The sequence below is a fragment of the Diadema setosum genome, chromosome 5 (genome assembly GCF_964275005.1).
Source record: "Diadema setosum chromosome 5, eeDiaSeto1, whole genome shotgun sequence".
Taxonomy (NCBI): domain Eukaryota; kingdom Metazoa; phylum Echinodermata; class Echinoidea; order Diadematoida; family Diadematidae; genus Diadema; species Diadema setosum.
Genome location: NC_092689.1, coordinates 2773839 through 2794163, shown reverse-complemented (window position 1 = coordinate 2794163; position 20325 = coordinate 2773839). Strand labels below are relative to the sequence as shown.

At 38.5% G+C, this 20325-nt stretch overlaps 1 protein-coding gene across 1 annotated transcript in view; it reads left to right on the top strand.

The window, feature by feature from the left end:
- Positions 1-11953: 11953 nt before the first annotated feature.
- Positions 11954-20325, top strand: part of LOC140228997 (paladin-like) — a 65333-nt gene continuing 56961 nt past the window's right edge. The window contains exon 1 of the mRNA XM_072309260.1: positions 11954-12236. The gene's annotated coding sequence lies outside the window, so the exon portion shown is untranslated. The remainder of the gene's footprint in view (positions 12237-20325) is intronic.

Here is a 20325-nt window from a genome sequence, read left to right as displayed (position 1 = left end):
TTTGGGGACTGTAAAATGTTAAAATTTTCAAGCTCGCTCGCATTGACTTGTTATGCAATTCACCTGGTGATGCTGCCAGAAATTTGTCGTTTCACACCGTCATTCCATAATCCATGTAAGGAAAACTTGCAATAGGCGTTTTCACATCAGCCCGATAAAAATCCAAGCTCGAAATATTTTTCGCGATTGCGAATTAGAGCGCTATTTCATTTCTTATTCACACTAGCCCGAAGAAGGGGTAGCCCGAATAGTTAGAAATTTTAAAATAGCTAATTCGACAGCTGAGTATGTGCAAGCAGCATCAGTAATGTGTGTGCCCTCTCAAAATTCCTCATGATTTGTGTGCAGTGTGTCTCGATCGATCGGGTCACACACGCTAGGCATGATGGGATTCATCGCGCTAATTTCTCGAGTCGTAATCAAATAGCGCGCTACTATCCCGCTATTTCAGAAATTTCCCGAGTTGGAGTCGAGAAATTTTCTCGATCAGAGCGATACAATTAGCGCGCTAATTTGTGTTCACAGTATCAAATAGCGCGCTATTTCGCTATCGGGAAAATTTCCCAAGTCAGAAAATAGCGCGCTATTTCGAAACTTCGGGCTGATGTGAAAACGCCTACTGTTGCTCAATGACTGCGCTGTGGAATGTATCACATTCCGTATGTACATTGTAGTCCCCATTAAGTTTGCAGACTGACAAAATTACTTTTCCACGAGGTGCCCCCCCCCCCTCCCCCCTCCCCCTCCCCCCAATGTCTTGACCCACGGTACGGCACTGTTATCATCTCATCTAATTTGCTTAATGTGGATTTGACTGATATCAACGTCCCTGCCAAATTAAATATGTGAAATTTGAAATCTTTTCAGATCCTTAGTTTTTGTCTGATATTTATGAAACTTTCATAGACGTGCTTCTTATTTTGTCATATTGCATTTTGTCCTTGGAAATACCGAGTGTTTTTTTTTTTTTTTTTTTTTTTTTTGTTTTTTGTTTTACCTCCGCCAAGGGAGGAGGTTATGTTTTCGTTACCGTTGGTTTGTTTGTTTGTCCGTGTGCAAAATAACTCAAAAAATAGTTAACGGATTTGGATGAAACTTACAGGAAAGGTTGGGAATGACACAAGTAACAAATGATTAAATTTTGATAGTGATCTAATATTTTTTTTTTAAATTTATGAAGGATATTTTTGATATTTTGACAGGTAGGGTCAATGAACTTGGGAGTTCAAGCATGCTCTAGTTTCTCTTCTCGTTTTCGTCTCCATATTTCCTTCATTCTTTGTTCACTTATCATATGAATATATTTCCGTATGTCTGCGGTTTTTTTTATTTCTGTTTCTTTTTAATGTTTTTTCTGAACTATATGCCACTCAATTTCTTTTGTTAATTTGTATAGGTACTTTGTCACCAGTTTTGTGTCCTTCTCACTCTTCCCTCTTCACCTCCATTTCTCTTCTCTCTCCTTTTATTTTTCACCATAATATTTTGTATATATTGTATATTTCTGTACATTTTTGTGTTTTTCTTTTTATCAATCGTATTTCATTCTTATTTACTTTGTTATAGTAGTTTTGTACACTTGTTGAAGTTATTTGCAATTCTGTATTATTTGACTAATGATGTGATATATGTGGTTTTACGTTGGACTCGATACCCAGAGTATGGGTTGTTGAGTAAAATAAACTTACAACTTTCAACTTTCAACTTGCTAAGGCGAGGCGCGCTGCGCAACCGAGGGTTTATGACATAATAAAGGCTTCTATATTGGGAAATCGGGCGATTTTTCAGCATGAATACCTACAGGTGGGAATCACTGATCTCTATGGAAGAGCCCAAAGAACTTTTCCTAAGTGGTGGAGAGGAGAAAAATCTCTTTGGGAAGAGCAAGATCATCGGTGGAAAGTAGCTGCTTGGCGGATGTCTGCGCTCTCAGAGTGCTTTTCTAGTTCACTTTGATTTACTTTTATTCCAAAGTAGTTTTAATCCTCTAAGTTCCTATTTCATTTTTTGTCAAGGAAGATATCAGAATTGGAATTCAGCCACTCAACTCGCTGACAATTCATATTACACCACGGGTGGACCAGGGGTGGTATTCTGTAAGGATCCTAGGACAGCTCTCGCTCCTAAATACGCGATTGGTATTCTGTAACACCGCGCGTAGGAGGAGAAATAGGATAGTGACGTCAGCGATCCTTATTTCTCTCCCAGTTTAGGATAGGGGCGTAACTTGATATGTTAATTAGATGTAATTAGATGTTAATGAGATCTTAAGATAAGTGGTATTCTGGGGCCTGTCTTATAAAGACTTGTGATAGAAATCAATCACAAGTTTTTTGTGTGCTGCAATGCAAGTTGCGATTGATTTGGGGACTTGTGATTGATTTGAAGGCTTTATAAGACGGGCCCTGTAAGCACAAGTAGGATCAAGTTTAGGAGCAAAAATAAGGATAGCCTCTAGGCAATCTGTCTCTGGCGCTTTATGCCGGGCTATTGCGTATATATAGGCCTACTGACGACCTGCTGTCTCTTATTTTGTATGTTCATTAACAAGAAAATAAATACATGGATCGTATAACAGAGTTATCTGTTCCTCTCATACTGAGGATTCTAAAACTGCAGTCTATAAATTCGAAACAATATTGTATTCTTGATCTATGCCTGCACTCTAAAAACGCAAATGTTGAATCAACATTTAAAAGGGCCGAGGAGTGACAGCATTTTTTGAAGTGTTGCATCCAACTTTTAAAATAACATTTTAAATGTTGAATCTAGCAGGAAAACCAACACTTTGAAAATGTTGTCACTCCTCGGCCCTTTTAAATGCTAATTCAACATTTGTGTTTTTAGAGTGTGGTATGTGTTTTTTTGTTTGTTGTTCGCCATTTTCAATTCAATTCACACTTCATTTTATTCGGCACAAAATAAATCAAAAGTGCATTATGTACACAATAACACAAAAGCTATTATCATAATTATTACTAATATTGTAATAATGATAACAATGATTTTAATTATCGTTATTAATATTATCATTATTATCATTATTATTATTTTTATTATTATCATTATTGTTATTGTCATTATTGTTATCATGATTATTATGCTCAACGTCGGCCCGAACGTCATGTGGACTCAGTGCAAGTAGCCTACCTTTGCCGCCCACATTATATACGTGACCCTCGAAGTCGTTGTTATGAAGATCTAGTAACCAAAGAAAAAGAAACGTACGCAGTGCGCTTCTAGGTCGCGTGAAGAATAAAGCAGGGCAGGTGGAACGTTTTTAAAAGCATGGAGGCCTACTTCCGGGTTTCATGAGCTAACAAAAAAAAAAAAGGTCCTCAGCTCCTCTCTCCCTTTCCATTTGTGGGTTTCTTCAGCTGACAAGCAAATAAAAAAAAAAGTCTACATTGGAAAAACATAACCTTACCGCGCTCTTACTTCAAGATCTCTATCTATTTCTATTTAGTGCCACTTACGTACATAGCGGGTTAAAAAATTGTGGGGGCCCAAAGTGATGACACCTTTATTTCTTTGTATGGTGCACAAAAAGTGGGGGCCTGATGAGCCCCCACGGTTCCGCCGACCATGTAAAGTACTAGTAACGCAACGATCCATACGCTCACATTATTGTTAAGACGTACGTAGTGTGTGACGCAACCCGGTGACCTAACAGTCCATGTGCATGGGTAAACATTTTTTTTTTTCACAATGTAGTGAACTTACGTGTTTATACGGTTACAGGTAGCAGAGACTCCAACTCTCCCGTTTTCGACGGGAGATCTCCCGCCGAAAACCCATTTTTGCAAAATCTCCCGTTCTCCCGCTGGAGATTTGATTTCTCCCGCCCTGGCTCTGTGTCTCCCGGTGGAAAGGATTTCTTACTTATTGCTATCGTATGTTGAAAAAAATAAGCCTTAGATAGCACCAGAGAACATCTAGAACCCTATACACGTGCTTCGCACACATCAACTTGGAGTCTCCCGTTTGCTAGGGGTTTCGGGCGGGAGAATCTCCAGATCAGAAGGTGCTTGGGGATGGAGTCTCTGCGGTTACAGCTCGTTATTCCGAAGGTTGGTTATTCCGAATTTCATTTTCGAATTAACAAATCTTCGGAATAACGAACCTTCGAAATAACGCCACAAAAAAAAAAAAAAAATGTTCGGATTAACGAACACTTTTTCCATTTTCGAATTAACGAACCTCTAGGTATAGGGAATTTGTGTGTTTCGGATTAACGAACCTTCGGAATAACGAACAGCACCCCCGTTGGTTCGAGGATATCATGGAGCTATAGTAGCTCTATGTTTATATCTTTGTTTAATCTATCAGTAATCTCCTTTATTTATTCTGTTATCATTGCCCTGCATGTAAGTCTATACTACCATAAAGATAGGGAGAGCTAGCGGGGTGAATGAAGTGGGACAAAACCTGTGATTTGATGAAGTTTCTCGAATAACTTTCTGATATTTAAAATGGGGCACACATGTATCGGACCCAAAGACTTTTGATGCTAGCCACATAACGGGTTGCTCCGCTATATTTCTATACGTGTCGTATTTGTGTTATCATTGTTTTGTTTTTTGTTTTTTGTTTTTCCTGGGAGAAGTGGAACATTGGTTCGGTTTAAGTGGGACCATGGACCTACGTTCGTTGTAGGTCCATGGTGGGACAAACAGTAACAATGTTATTACAAGCATATCGATCATTTGATTGTGAGCGCATGTGTGTGTGTGTGTGTGTGTGTGTGTGTGTGTGCATCTATTATCATTATTATTTTTTTATATTTATTTAAGAAAATCTTATATATTTTATAATAACTTTGAATTAAGGGCAAAGTTTTGGCAGGCAGTGATGATATCCCAGTTTACCCCAACATCCTCCAAAAGTTCAAAATTTGAGCTAATTTCTGCAAAAACTTTAAAAGCAAATTAATGGAATTCGTAAGGTCACATTTATTATGGTGGGCTAGGTGCGTGCTAAAGTTTTGATAATCGAAATTGTATTCTTAACTGTAAAATTAGACTGACAATACATTTTTAACTCCTCGCACAGTAGAGCTGCGTGAAGCGCACTCTTGAGCAATGTAGATCTTGAGCGCGCATTGCGTATAATTAGCGAGATGATTGGCTTATAGATACTGCGTCGGGTGTGTCCTGTCTTTCTTCATTAATATTCATTATTCATAAATGACTGTCCTAGGATAGGCTTAGGACTAGCCTTTAAACAAGGCGACTCGCTCTGCGTGCCCCCGTATAGCGCGTTTACCCCACAAATCTGTTGGCCGGCGAGTGGAGCGAGCCGCCTTTAGCCACTCGTTCAGGGATGTGTACTTTTGTCGTTGTTGTTGCTTTATATTCTTTGACAAATTTGCGTACAAATTTGACGCAGAAAATACACACGGCACCAAGGCAAGCCGCGCGCGCTTGCTAACAAATTTGTACGCAAATTTGTCAAAGAATATAAATTTGTTAGCAAGCGCGCGCGGCTTGCCTTGGTGCCGTGTGTATTTTCTGCGTGAAATTTGTACGCAAATTTGTCAAAGAATATAAAGCAACAACAACGACAAAAGTACACATCCCTGATGAACGAGTGGATAAAGGCGGCTCGCTCCACTCTGTGGGGTAAACGCGCTATACGGGGGCACGCAGAGCGAGTCGCCTTGTTTAAAGGCTAGCTTAGGACAGGCTTACAGAATACAAACGGTACCGATTTTGCCTGTTCTAAGGGTATCCTATTTTTTGTCCTACGCGGATAAGGATCGCGCTTACAGAATACCACCCGTGGCACATGGTCTGCCAGCAAAGAAAGAGCCTGCATATGCTGTGTACACAGATCTCTATACCGTATGTCCAAAAAAAAAAATAATAATAAAAAAAAGTATATATATATATAACGGTACCCTCCGCAGCGATAACTTTAAAAGTAGTGAATCAATCCACATACAATTTCAGGGTATATTGATGAAAATATAACTCATTGCCCACATCTTACAGAAGACCCCATTTGACATGCTTCAGTGGTCAAAGAGAAATGAGGAATTTTGTATAGAGCATGTCAGGAATCTCTTCCCTCCAGGTTCTAAGTATTGTATTCACACAATAGAGCATCCAAGTGCTGAACTTGGAAGAATCAGACTCATGACAGGCTTTACAACAATCCACATTTCTCTGTGATCGCTAGACCAAATTGAATGGGGTTTTCTGCAAAATAGAGCTAAGATTTTGTATTTGAAGACCCTGAAGTAGCATTTAAACGGTTTAATCATATTGAATGTTATCAATGCGGAAATCCGATTGTATTTTTTTTTTTTTTGGGGGGGGGGGGGACAGACATACTGTACGACTCGCAGTCTGGATCATCAGTGGGATTGCTAATGTATTGTTTTGACAAATCCTCTGAGGCACCGAAGAAAAAAGAATGAAAAAGAAGAAACAATAAATAAATAGCAAACTGACAAACTAAAGCTCTTTAATTGTTGTCTGTCTCTGGGTTGATTTGGGAAATGCTTGTGTATTTCAATGTTACTAGTAACTGAATGTGAATAGCATCTATTCTGGGCGTGGTTCTGCACTCGATGCATAATAAAAAAACAAGCTGCTTTATTCCTCCACTGGTATGGAGTGCATGTATACACACTAATGGGCAAAAACTGCAAGGACGTTGATACCATTATAATGTCAACGTCCTCTGTACGTTTTCAGCCATTGTCTAGTTTGTGTCCTGGTTTGATGAAGCATTGCTGCTGGTATGAATTATTAGTTGCAGAGTTTGTTGTCCTAACGGAGTTCTTTCTTTTCCGGCAGCTCTGTGAATAATGTGTTGCATTAATTTGTTTGTTTGTTTGTTTGTTTGTTGTTTTTTTTTTTTGAGCCAGGCGCCTTTGAATGTTCTTTACAGACAAAAGAAAAAAATAATTGCGCTATATAAATGCAGTTCATCATCATCGTCATCGTCATACAATCCCTTTGCAGGCTGTAGAAGGCACAGTGTCATTTTAGTATCTATCTCTATATATAGTACGGTAGAAGCGTGAGGGATAAATTATGTACGAGACCAGGACTTAGCTATTCTGGAAGGATTGCAGTTTTCAGTGGAGTTAATGCACGCATCCTTTGTTACAACTAATAATGTTGTGGCGACGGATAATTTTCCCTCAAAGAAATTGTGGTTTGAATCACTATAGAACCCTAATTTTACATTAGCTTGTGGAAACAGAAATGCATATTGCATAAGGGTGCATAACGGCAAGAGGAGGGATGGCAAAAGGGATGGACACCCCATTTTTTAAAAACTTTTGAATACTGAAATATAGTAAATTGTATTCACCTCCAAGTTATATTTGTATCTTAAACGTGTATATTATACTATATACTACACCCTCTCCCTGCTCCGTCGATGCTCTTAGATATCTAATAAGAAACTCACACAACAAGAATTTAGTTTGTATGGGACTGTTTCTTGCAAATTAAAACAAAATTAATACCCAAACGTATCGTCTTAGTTTTTAATTGAAAATTTTCCAAATAATATTCTATGAAGTGTGCACCAGCGATTCTTTTGAATATTTCATTGCCCCCCCCCCCCCAGCGGAGGCTTTGATCCGTTTTCACGATGGGGGGGGGGGGGGGGGGGCAAAACTTGGAGTTGGAATATTGTATACTGTATATGTGCGAGGGAGCGGAGCGACCGAGTCGGGGGAGGGGGACTGGGAGTGTGTTTCAAACCTGAAATTCAGCGATAGGACCCCGTTTTATCAAAAGATATAATTAATTTTAGGTACAACGGTGCACATTTTCGGTGAAATTTTTGCATTTTTTCCCATCAAAAAAGGAAGAAAAAAATATTCACAGATTGACTGGGGGGGGGGGAGGTGAAGGGTAGCCCCCTCCCACACGACGGAACTTTTGCGTTGTTAGAATTGAAATAGAGCGTCAGATCGCTCTTCTTAAAGAAGAGCGATCTGATGCACACTTGTGTGGAATATTCGGAAAATTGACAATCCCCAAAGTGTGACAAAAATGTCTCACCTCCCTGGTGAAATCCACGAAAGTCTATAATACTCTCCCTCCCTGCAGGAGACAGTTCTCCCGTAGTCCAAGAGCATTAGTTTTAACCTGGACATTTTTGGTAACAAGCTGATTTTTTCAGGATAGGTCCAGAAAAATGTCTAGAATAACATACTAAAAGTCCTCATAAATCCTCTTTGAGCGTTTTCCGCAATCCAAGATGGCCATTTCAAGAAATTCTTGTTACTTTTCAACCAGAGAACCCAAATACAAATTTTAAATGTCTAAATATATGTTTTAAAGCATGACGAACTCAATGAAACACTTATCAAGAGATGTTGATGCACGCAAGTACCGAAATCCAAGATGGCGTCCAAAATGGCCGCCATTTTCTGAAATTCTTATAACTTTTCAGCCTGGTAACCTAAATACAAAATTTAAATGTCTAAATAAATGTTTTGAAGAATGAAGAACTCAATAAAATACATATTAAGAGATTTTGAAGCACGCAAGTACCGTAATCCAAGATGGCGTCCAAAATGGCCGCCATTTCCTGATTATTTTTCTCATAATTTTGCAAGTAGATTTTAACTGCACACACTTGGAATGTCGAAGTATACGTTTTGACTCACAAGGAACCAAATACATAATACTTATTCAGAGATTTTGAAACACAAATAAAGCACTTAAAGCTACTTAACCGCTTTCAGAAATCCAAAATGGTGTCCAAAAAGGCTGCCATTTCTTGTTTTTCTCATAACCCTAAAACTAGGTAACCGTGATACGCACTTAAATGTATAAATATATATTTTGAGACGTAAGGAACTCAACGAAATACTTATTCAGAGATCATGAAGCACGTAAGTACAAATAAAACTTCATGAATTCTTCGCGAAAACCAAATGTTGCCCAAAATGGCCGCCGTTTGTTTATCAAAAATTGCTGTTTTTAGCTTGTTTCAACAGACAAAGAAATTCAATATAATGTTCAAGATTCAACAACTCAGAAGGTCCAGTGGAATCTTTCCCTCAAGTGTGCACAACACGGGTATAGGTTGGGTTGAATGCATCCCCCCCCCCCCATTGGGGAAGGGGGTGGCCTGTACAATCATTATTTTTCAAATATTCAACCTGAAGTATTTGCACTTTGTCATTGAAATTTATTGCAATCATAAAAATGCTATACGTCCCTCGCTCGGTCCCTTTCCATAGACTTTGTACACTTTTGAGATTAACAAATTTCCGAATATGTCATCAAAAAGAGTGCACTAGATCTTTCACTTGCAAAATGCAAAAGTTAGTTTCCTCATATTGGAGGGTAATTTGCCCTTCCTAACTCTTCCACCACTCACTTCCCCCAATATAAATTAAACACTCCTTTGATTAACAATTCCCAAATATTCCATCAATTGTGTGTAAATGATATTACTATTTCCATTTCAATTCAAGTGTAAAAGCTCCCTCGTGTTGGAGGGGATAGGGATATCGAGACTGTGAATTATCTACTCTTTGAGAATGGACAATCAATATTACACCAAGGGTGCACCACTAGGCCGTTTAGTGACGACCATAGAAATTCAAAACGCCCTCCAGTCGAAAGTGATCCCCCCACATCCTCTACTAGCTCATTGCCTTGAATATACTAGTCTGTTTTTCGACTTACACTTTTTAATAGAAACAAAAATCTAGTATTTCATCAACAGTGCGCACCGTAAAACCCGTAACCTGAAAAAAAAAAAAAAAATCTCCATTTCGTGGGAGGGTGCATCACCTCATACACCTCCTCCCGCATATTTCCATAAATATATATTTTTTTACTTTTAGGACAAAAGCAAATCTCAAATATTTCATCCAAAGAGTGCGCTAAATCTCTGAATTTCAAATTGGAAAATGCCAAAATCTCCATGGTATGGGAAGGAGTATTCTCCTCTCACACTTCCCCCTCCCCGACACTTTCCTGAATATGTATTTTTCCTAACGTTTTGAAATAGAAAACAAATATCGGATTTTTCACCAAATGGGTGCAACAGATCTATGAATTTCAAGTCTGAAAATACGAAATTTTCCCTCGTGTGGGAGCGGGCAACCCTATGATCGCGCAATTCCATGATTATATATCTTTTTGTTCCTTTTTTAATGGAAACAAAAATCTAATATTTCACCAATAGGGTGCATCAGATGTCTGGATATCAAGTCTGATATCTCCCTAATGTTGGGGGAGGGGAAGGGGATCCCCTTTCCACATCCTCCAATATATTGCCCATTTCCCTGAATACTAATTTATATATTTCCTACTCTTTGATGGAAATAATTCAATATCTTACCACACGTTTGCACTATATGTTTCACTTTCGAGTAAAAAGAAAAAAGATCCCTTGTGTGGGAGAGGAGTATCCCTCCCATTATTATGAGTGTCATTTTCTCTGATTTCTATCTATTATATAATTTTACATAATCTCCATGAAATGAATAAGATAATTTAGACACTATGTTTAGGTGGAGCAATATACTGCGCCGAAGAAATTCACTGTCATGTGATGAATTACACATTATTTTGTAGCACATGTAGATACTAGTTTTGAACATTTATGTGTAGCACAGATATCAAAAAGAATTGTTTTTACTTCTCAAGTGATAACTGACATTTTCAACTGGAACTCACCTCACGGTAGACATCAAATGCGTTGGTAATAAAAAGGGGCTAGCACTAAGTTTTCATCTCATGTGCTTGAGGTGACGAAAAGACCATGTGGTAAAAAGATATTGCCTTCTAGTAGGTTCTCCGTTTAGCAACAAATCTGATGGTGAGATGTTTCTCTCGTAACAAGGACACACTCCTTGAGTTTAACACCCAAATGTTTTTATTCGTATACCTTGCACAGAAGAATCATTCTTTAAATAACAAGTTTTTTTTTTTATAAACTATACTGACATTTATTTACATGATTATGAGATAAAATTGTGACTGCCAGCCATTTTGCACGCCATTTTGCATTTTAGGAAGAGCTCGAGCGGTTTGATAGGTACATGCGTGCGTCCAAATCTCTTAATATGTATTGTATTGAGTTCTTCATGTTACGAAACATATAAGACTCTTAAATTGTGTATTGAGTTTCCCAGTTGAAAGGGTATAAAACATTCAGGAAATGGCGGCCATTTTGGACGACATCTTGGATTTCTGTAGTTGCCTGCGTCAACATCTCTTAATGTGTATTTTATTGAGTTCATCATCCTTCAAAACATATATTTAGACATTTACATTTTGTATTTGGGTTAAAAAGCTATAAGAATTTCAGAAAACGGCGGCCATTTTGGACGCCAACTTGGATTTCGGTACTTAAGTGCATCAACATCTCTTGATATGTGTTTCATTGAGTTCTCCATGCTTCAAAACATATATTTAGACATTTGAATTTTGTATTTTGGTTCTCTGGTTGAAAAGTTATACGAATTTCCTAAAATGGCGGCCATTTTGGACGCCATCTTGGATTGCGGAAAACGCTCAAAGAGGATTTATGAGGACTTTTAGTATGTTATTCTAGACATTTTTCTGGACTTATCCTGAAAAAATCAGCTTGTTACCAAAAATGTCCTTTTTTGACCTAACGCTCTTGGACTACCGCTACTTCCTTGAAAGTTGCTTGTTTTCAGTAACTTAGGCGTGCGGTACACTCCGACTACACAGAGCTAACACTGCACTACTTACACAGCAATCATAACTGTGTGTCTTCGCCATCTCTGTGGCAAGTCAAGCAGGAGGAGCGATGAGATGCAGCTCCTGAAACGTACTAAACTAGCAGCTGTGTGTACGTGTGTGAGCGAGCGCTGCGCTTTCAAGCAAAAGCTACATACCTGCTAGTACAAATGTACTCTGTATTCGCATCGCACAATCCTCAAATCCCGGAATTGTGTTGGATGGTGGATGCGGAGAGCATCCCCGCAGTTTTTGTTTCGGATTCGAAGTGGGACGCAAATTTCGTGCAATTTTACTGATTGTCAGTGTGCCCGACATCCCCTGAATTTATGATGAAATCTGACATTACAAGGATAACGTGACAGAGAAAGCAATAACCCTCTCGTAAATACGCCAGTGGCAAGAATATCAAGAAATCACTGCATCGGATCAGAGACGTCCGTGGACCGTGAATGAGTTGCTCCCCGGCAAGTGTTGAAGTTCGCACAAGCGGAACGTTGTCGTTGAAACGTCGGACAGATTGATGCCCGTGCAGTTGTAAGTTTACTGTGCCGTGTCAGTTGTTCTTGAACAAGGTTGCAATTCAATTGTCCTTGAAGTTGTACGCTTCATTGCCCTTCAATATCAGAAGGTAGTCGCTCCCTTCGTACGTGAAGTTATTCTCGATATTTTGAAGCAGTGATCAATAATGTATACTATCTGCTTATTACCGGTACGCCCTAGAAACTATACATTTATCATTAACAATAGAAATAAATCATTGACATGTAGAACCATGAGAACAGGTAATACTAAAATAGGCTGGGCCTATGGATAGGCCTAAAAAATGCAAGCATGCATAATTGACCGAAAGATTGGTCTGTATCTGGTCGTCGGGGATATGTTCCGCGGAGACTGCGTCTGGCTTCATGGATCCCCTCCTATACACATTTCTCCGGAGGAGAGCGATAACGTCAAAAAAATAAAAGGCTCCTCCGGACAGACTGATCTTTCTCTGTCTAACGTTTTATAGTATGCATATTGCGGAGAGTGTTCTACTGTACTAGATCTAATGCCTAACGGCTGTTAGGCCCTACTTCTCTGTTGATTCATGTCATGATTCAACATCACTTTTATTTGACCAGATATGTGCAAGGATAGTCTATTTCATTATAATTTTTCAGCTACATTAACATTTCTTTCTTCAGCTTAGACTCGTCTACTGTACTGGATATTGATATATTCACACACAAAAAAATAAACCCAAGATTCTGCCAGGGACATCATCTGTTCATGTCAGTCATTGTAAAAAGATTTAATTACCCCCGCCAACAAGGGAGGAGGTTATGTTTTCATTACCGTTGGTTTGTTTGTTTATCCCTGTGCAAAATAACTCAAAAAGTTGTGAACGGATTTGGATGAAACTTACAGGAAAAGTTAAGAATGACACAAGGAACAGATGATTAAATTTAGGTAGTGATCTGTGAAAAATCTGGATTTTATGAAGGATTTATGATATTTTGGCTGGTAGACTGGGTCAGTGAACTCGTACCAGAGTTCAAGCAGTGCATTTTTGAGGTTTGCATACGTGCCTACAGTGCATGCTCTAGTTTCTGCTGGGGCGAGGCTTGCCGCGCAGCTGAAAGTTGATGACATACAATGTAACAAAAGGCTTCTACATTGGGAAATCGGGCTACTTTCAGCATGCATGATTTTATGTATGGATGGAAATCACTGTTCTCATTTTGGGAACAAGATCAGTAGTGGGAATGAGTTGCTTTACAGAGGTCTGTGCTCTCAGAGTGCTTCTCTATTACTTGTAACATGTTTAGCAGAAGACATTGAGTTTTATGCTGCAAAAAAAGATTGTTGGCTCCAATTTGCAAAAGTTTCATATCGCGAATGTTTCTTGTTTACAGTAGTCAGATTGTCTTCAGAGACTCCATGGGTGCGTTCAAGCGCTCTCCTAAAGCTCCTACCGTACTGTACCAAGCCAAAAGTGGACCACTTCCCGATGTGCTCCAAAAGCGTACCAAAAGTTCATTGTAAAGCATGCGCATATCATGCAAATACGTCACAATGCAAGAACATTATTCTCTTTGTTTGGGACAGCTGTAAGTAGTTCAAGCGCCAGGTGAATGACATTCCTGCTACAAAAATGCGTGGCCTTTTCTAAAAAATAACTCTTGAGGTACGCTTTCTCAACAGAGCGCTCGAACGCTCCAAAACTGGCACAGTTTGGTACAGTACGCTTTGGTTCAGTTCGCTTTGGTTCGTTATAGAGCGCTCGAACGCACCCTATAAGATGCCTAGTCTAGTAAGTAGAAGGTGCATTCCAATATCACTTGTTATATTCCACATACTGATCTTGCTATAGGATTGGTCAAGAGCTGATCACGTGATCAAGCGTAGTTTTGCCCATCACATCACCTGAGGAGAACTAGGTCACTTGATAGTACACAGTGCGATGCACTTTCCCTTCAGTGTCGCGCGGTGCGCGCAGCAAATTCATTGTTTTGTCATCTATAAAGACAGCTGTTTGTTTTGCTGGTCTCTGGCAGTCCATACAGTCTTAACGCGAGATGAGTACGCGCGAAATAAAAGTGCGTTGCACTGTGGACTATCATTTAACTAGGTCATTTGATAGTACACAGTGCAAGGCACTTTCACTTCAGTGCCGCGCAGTGCGTGCAGCAAATTCATTGTTCTGTCATCTACGCGCATACGTAGCCTAAGCCCTAAGGATACCTAAAGACAGCTAAAACAGTTTCAGATGTGGAATAAAATGAGAATTTCTAGGACCCTAGATGTGGAATATAAAGCAAATAATCAACTTTTAGATTCAGGCAATAGAGACAAACTATCACATCCTCGGCGATCTGAATGTGTACGCTATCTTTCCTCAGCTGCGCTTCGGAAAGATAGCTACATCCATATCACCTCGGAAGTGATAGTTTGTCCCATCACCTTCACGGACGTTGATTATTTGCTTATTAATCATATGGATAGTATTTTATGTTAGCAATGATTGACAAATGATGCCACTGGAGAATCGTGGTTGGGATTGTGTGTGTGTGTGTGTGTGTGTGTGTGTATCAAAATAATTTGAAGAAAAAATATGATTATGAAATAATGCATTACACTAAGCACATACGAGGTAGTTCCTCGATTTATGACAGCAGTGATTTTACTAACAATGTTGATTGCAACTGTCATCCAATTGTATATTGGGCATCTTCTAATAAACATAAAGACAGGAGCCTGAAACTTTTCTGTTAAATCCAGAAAGTCAGAATGGGTAGTTTGACTCACAAAACGATTGAGAGAAGGTCCCCAAGTTTTTCTTCTTGATATTACTCAAATTGTTATTTGGCAAAGTGCACAGTAAATGCAAACATTGGATCTAAAACATCTGGCAAAATGCAAAGCATCTACTAGTATATGGCGACAGGGCAGTTTATAGGCCTCAGTCAAAACATCAGATATAAGTCTACAACATGGACATTGGACCTCAAAGAACTCTATCCAGTAGTTGCATCGACTAAAATTTAGGAGATTTTATTGAATTTACTCTGAAAGGCCAAATAACAACAACAATTTTAGTTTCTTGTCAAAATTAAAAAAAAAGAAGAGGATTAGGGCACTGTTTTGTTTTTGTTTTTGTTTTGTTTTGTTTTGTTTTGTTTTGTTTGCCTTTTCCCAACGTGGTGGATTTGATAATGCCTGATCCAGGGCACAATATTATTCAGCTAGTCGATTTTCCATAACTTTGTTTTTAAGAGCAGCACTACAACATGAAGGCTGTGCGTGTACAAGCTTCAATGGAGACCCTGGAAAAAGCTAAAATCAATCAAAATTTTTCTTTTTTGCTGTTTACCAAAAAAATAAAGAAAAATGCAATGGCAAAGAAAGATAATTAGGACAAGAAACTATTTATTTTATTTATTTGTTTTCATGCTTGAGTGGGTCGTGAGTGGGTCCTCTATACTAACTTCTAACAAAACACCAGTGGCCAAAAACAACCACAACAACCACAATAATAATGATAATAATAATAATAACAACAGCAACGATGATGATATATAATGATAATTATAGTTGCATGAAATATGAAACTAGTAATTAAGAGAGACCAGTCAAACATTAGTATTTCATCAGCTACTACATGTAACTTACAAAACATTCTGCTTTTAGTACACATGTTTTACTTACTATATACATACAATGTATGTAGATGGGCTGTAATTCACAAGGAACTTGAGGTCTACTGAACCCTGTGAGTCAACTACAATACAATGTATTAAAACAGAAAGTATTGAGGGCATAATGAAGCAGGGGTGGATCCAGGAATTCCGTGAAGAGGGGGCGTCTTTACAAAATTAAGGGGGAGGGGAGCATGCGCCCCCATTTTTTCTCTTTATCTTTTTTTGTTTTGGCAAAAAATAAAGGGGGGAGTGTGCCCGGTGCGATCCCCACTGGATCCACCACTGTGAAGACGCCATTATCAACAATAATCAGGTTTATAGCCAGTTACACCCATGAGGTGGTGGATATCCACATACTGTATCCATGGCAACGATTGTCTCCTGTTGAGTGCTGAGTGCTTCACACCGCTTTAATAAATATGTTAGAAACTCAGAGCCTGTAAAGTGGAAAGGAGAGTGAATCAGCATGGTTCACACTTCCATTTTTTCATGAACATTCTACAGAGCCACCAATAATTATGTGTGTGTGTTTTTTTCTTTTTTACCATGTTTAGTGTGTTTTCTTCTTCATTCCCAAAGTGGATTTGAAATGGAAAGAGTACCGGTACTGTAAAAGTGGATTGTTATTTTTGCGCGACTGATTTTTTGCTCTTGGCTGCGTAAGAAAAGTTTTGCCTGTTTTTGATTTTGCGAAATCAAGACATCAACTACTGGAACATACATTGTATGGCAAGCAAAAAAATTTGCGTGCTTTTATTTTTACTTCTTTATATAGCTTCTGGTTGAGCGAAATGCATGAAAATTTCCAATTTTACAGTATATTTCTCTCATTGATTGTAGGGCCTACTATTTTCACATTTCAAAAAATACTTTTATGAATGGTTAGTTGTACCATTACACTATTTTTGAAAATGCATTATATCAGAGTGTGTGTATGTGACAATAGTAATTATTGACGGGTGCTCCTCAGTAGGAAATTCAGCAATACTGACGTACAGACATTTGATAGAAATTACAAGAGGGCCAGTGTGTACATGATTGTGCTCATTTCAGAAGATCAAACCTGTTGGTAATGTTATATTTTCAGGTTGCTATTCATGATAAATGCTGCATATATGATGACATACATTCTAAATGGTATTCCGGGGTACCAAATAAAAATCAGCCATTTTGTTGAATTATTTATTTTTTATTTTTTAAAAGGTTGTACCCAGGGTTGCCAAAAAGTGGAAATTATTTTGGTGCTGGAGCTAGCGCGCGCTAGCCACTGCACTGCACTGCACTGAAGCACACGCTATTGGTAGCACAGCGTGCCATGCACGCATAGTATAGCATGCAGTGGCATGGGAAATACTATGTACACGCACACACAGTGCATGCATTTTTTGTGGCTGTCCTCGAGTGGACGTGAGGTGGCGCTACACAACGCGGTAACCCAGGGTACTACAGTACCCTGGGGTAACGTGTGATACATGATGATGATGATGATGATCCACAGCATTTGTATGGCGCCATATACATGTACATGTATCTGTTATAGAAACATTCAAAGGCGCAGACTCCTCCAAGACAGTTACCATTTGAATGCCCGGTGAAAAATTATATCAGGAAATGCCATTTCACTCATTGAATGTTCACTTTGAGCAGATGATTTATGAAATTAATCTACAAAAATTACCTAACCCTATGAAATTGAATGATTTATTCAGATTAAGGTGATCCACTTTTATTTTGGTTGGCTACAGTTGTGGATATCGCCAGACATCTAAGTATAATGTACCGGTATGTAAAATTTTTCCTGAGCACATATGACACTTTATGTCTGTCAGTGCAAGAATATGCAAAGTACATTCTAATTCATGGCAAGAGTTTTCATATCCTTAATTTCACACATGACATGTACTTGTACAGTAGGTCTTCTTTAATATATATGCTGAAGATGTATCCTTTAGGGGCCTACATGTACATTAAATATTTATTGAATGCTCCTTTCTTCTAAAACTAATAATGAAAACAGTCTGTGAGTTTTGAGACGTCATGCCAGTGTTGAACATTGAAAACCAAGCAATATGGTTCTATTGTGAAATCATGTGAAGTTCTGGAGAAACCCCAAGTTCTGGCAAGGGTTACAGTTGCTGAGTAGAGGGCACCTCCTTTGGGAGTTTCCACTCTACCACTTTGTTCTCCCTCCTCCACCCTCCTGCCCCCCCCCCCCCACATCAAGTGTAGATGGGGTACCTGGGATCCAGGTGTTGAGATTTAGATCATGCATTTCATTGTGTACAGAATTATTGCATACAATGTGGTGATTTTTACCTCTGGTCTGCAGGTCAATGAGATGTGAGCACTGTTTCCCCCTCTCATAAAAAGTATTATGAAAAGGTTAGAATTTTATCTAGACAGTTATATAAAAGTCATGCCATTCTTCCTGTTTGTGTTGTTGTGTATGTGTGTGTGTGTGTGTGTGTGTGTGTGTGTGTGTGTGTGTGTGCGTGTGTGTAGCTACTGTTTGTGTGTGATTAGACAAACCAGCTGTATGCTGCAGTTCTTTACTTGTTGACACGATGAGGAATACATAGTACCTGGTGAGTGCTAGGTCTTTGAAGAAATGGATTCTTGTCAATCTCCTTGTTTTGATTTGTGTCTTATCGGTCCTTTGTAACCCCCACTTCCATTTAATACCTGCTGATCTTTGTTTGTTTGTTTGCTTGTGCCTTTTTTCTACTTTGTATGTTCCATCACTATGCTGAAGCACTGGCTCAAAAATACTGTCTTGTTCAAGAAGAAATTCAAGCAGTTGCTTTGACCTTTATGAGAAAAAAATACCAGGTATGTACCTTGTAGGCTGTATGAGTAAGTTCTTGTTTACATCATGATATAATGTCAAGGTCCAGTCTGTCAAAATATGTTGTATAGATCTGAAACATTCTATTGACATGGCCATGATCCAAGCAATTTCCAAGTTTCATTTGTCCTCACTATCAGTGATTTATAGATTTCATATTTTTTTTTTTTATTTGAAGCATCAGTGTGTGTGTTTTTTGTGCTCTCCACTATTTGCCACCCCTGAAAATTTTGTGCTTTAGTACTCGATCTTTTTAGACTGTACAGGCTGTAATTTTCTTCTTGCATTAGTCAGATTTATATAACAATAAAAAAAGTGTGCTGTTTTCCCCTGCAACTTTAATAGGCATACTGTGCTGCCATCATTCAAGCCAAGGCCATGTGAAGGTTTTATGATGAATACAGTTCTACATGTATGTTAAATGCAAATTGTCATATATATGTATACTTTTTTCTTTAGTTGCTATAGTTCCAAAGTTGTTTTGTTTGCTATGCTTTATTACCTAAAGCGGATTTTTCTGAAATGGAAAAAACTCAAAAAGGGAAGGCTCATTATTTCACTGACTGAAATGACACAGAAGAGTTATGATAAAAATGATATTGGACCAAAAATAACCTTTTGAATGTCAAGGCCTATGTACAGTGTAAAGTCATACAGGGTAACCATCTCTGCCAAAGGATGCCTCTGGTGCATTTTACACAGAAACTTGATCTCTGATAATGTACATACTGGTACAATGCAAGAGAGTTCAGCATGACTTGCTGACTACCCACTTACGGCCAATGCTCTTGTGAAGGTCTGTGGATGTCAGATTCATCAAGGTTTGTGACGCACGAAGCCAATTAAACTTTAATTCTCCAAACAGAATCTTTTGAATTATTTCCCAGATACGTACAAATCTCTACAGGTATACAATGTACTTGAGCAATATGAATATTTTAGTGTACAGGCTGCTACATTGTATATAATGTATAATTTTTACAATCAGTATTTATCCAATGAATGATTGTTACACACACAGAGTAAGTCAGACCTTAAAGAGCTAATGAGGCTTAGGCAATATTCTGTTTATTTATTCATTTATTTTGTGACTGTGTGTGTGGGAGGGGGACGGATGTGGGTGTGCTCTGTGCTCAGTATGGGTCAATGTGAGGCAGTGACACAATTACTAAGGTTGCTGCAGCCCTCATTTTCACATGGATGCAAATTATTATGCTATGGGGGATATATTCCTGGCATATTGTAGCTATGTTAGACCAAAAAAAAAAAAAAAATCGTGAAATATGGCCAAACCATATATTATATTAAAGGTCTCAGCGAGACAAATCCAATGGTGAAGAGATAATTGAAATTGGATATTTATTTACTGAGTTATGGCTTGTCGAATGTCGCACTCAACTGTATGTCTTCTGCGGCAATTTATGGAGAATTGCTTCTCCTTACTCTATTACCCCCCCCCCCCCCCCATGCAGGTTTTCGAAACAACAAAAAAAGATGGTTTTATGCACCAAAATGAACCTGTTTCACAGACATGTAGAGACAAAAAAAAAAAAGTTAAATAGCAAGTTTACTGTATACTTCATCTTAATTTATTCTA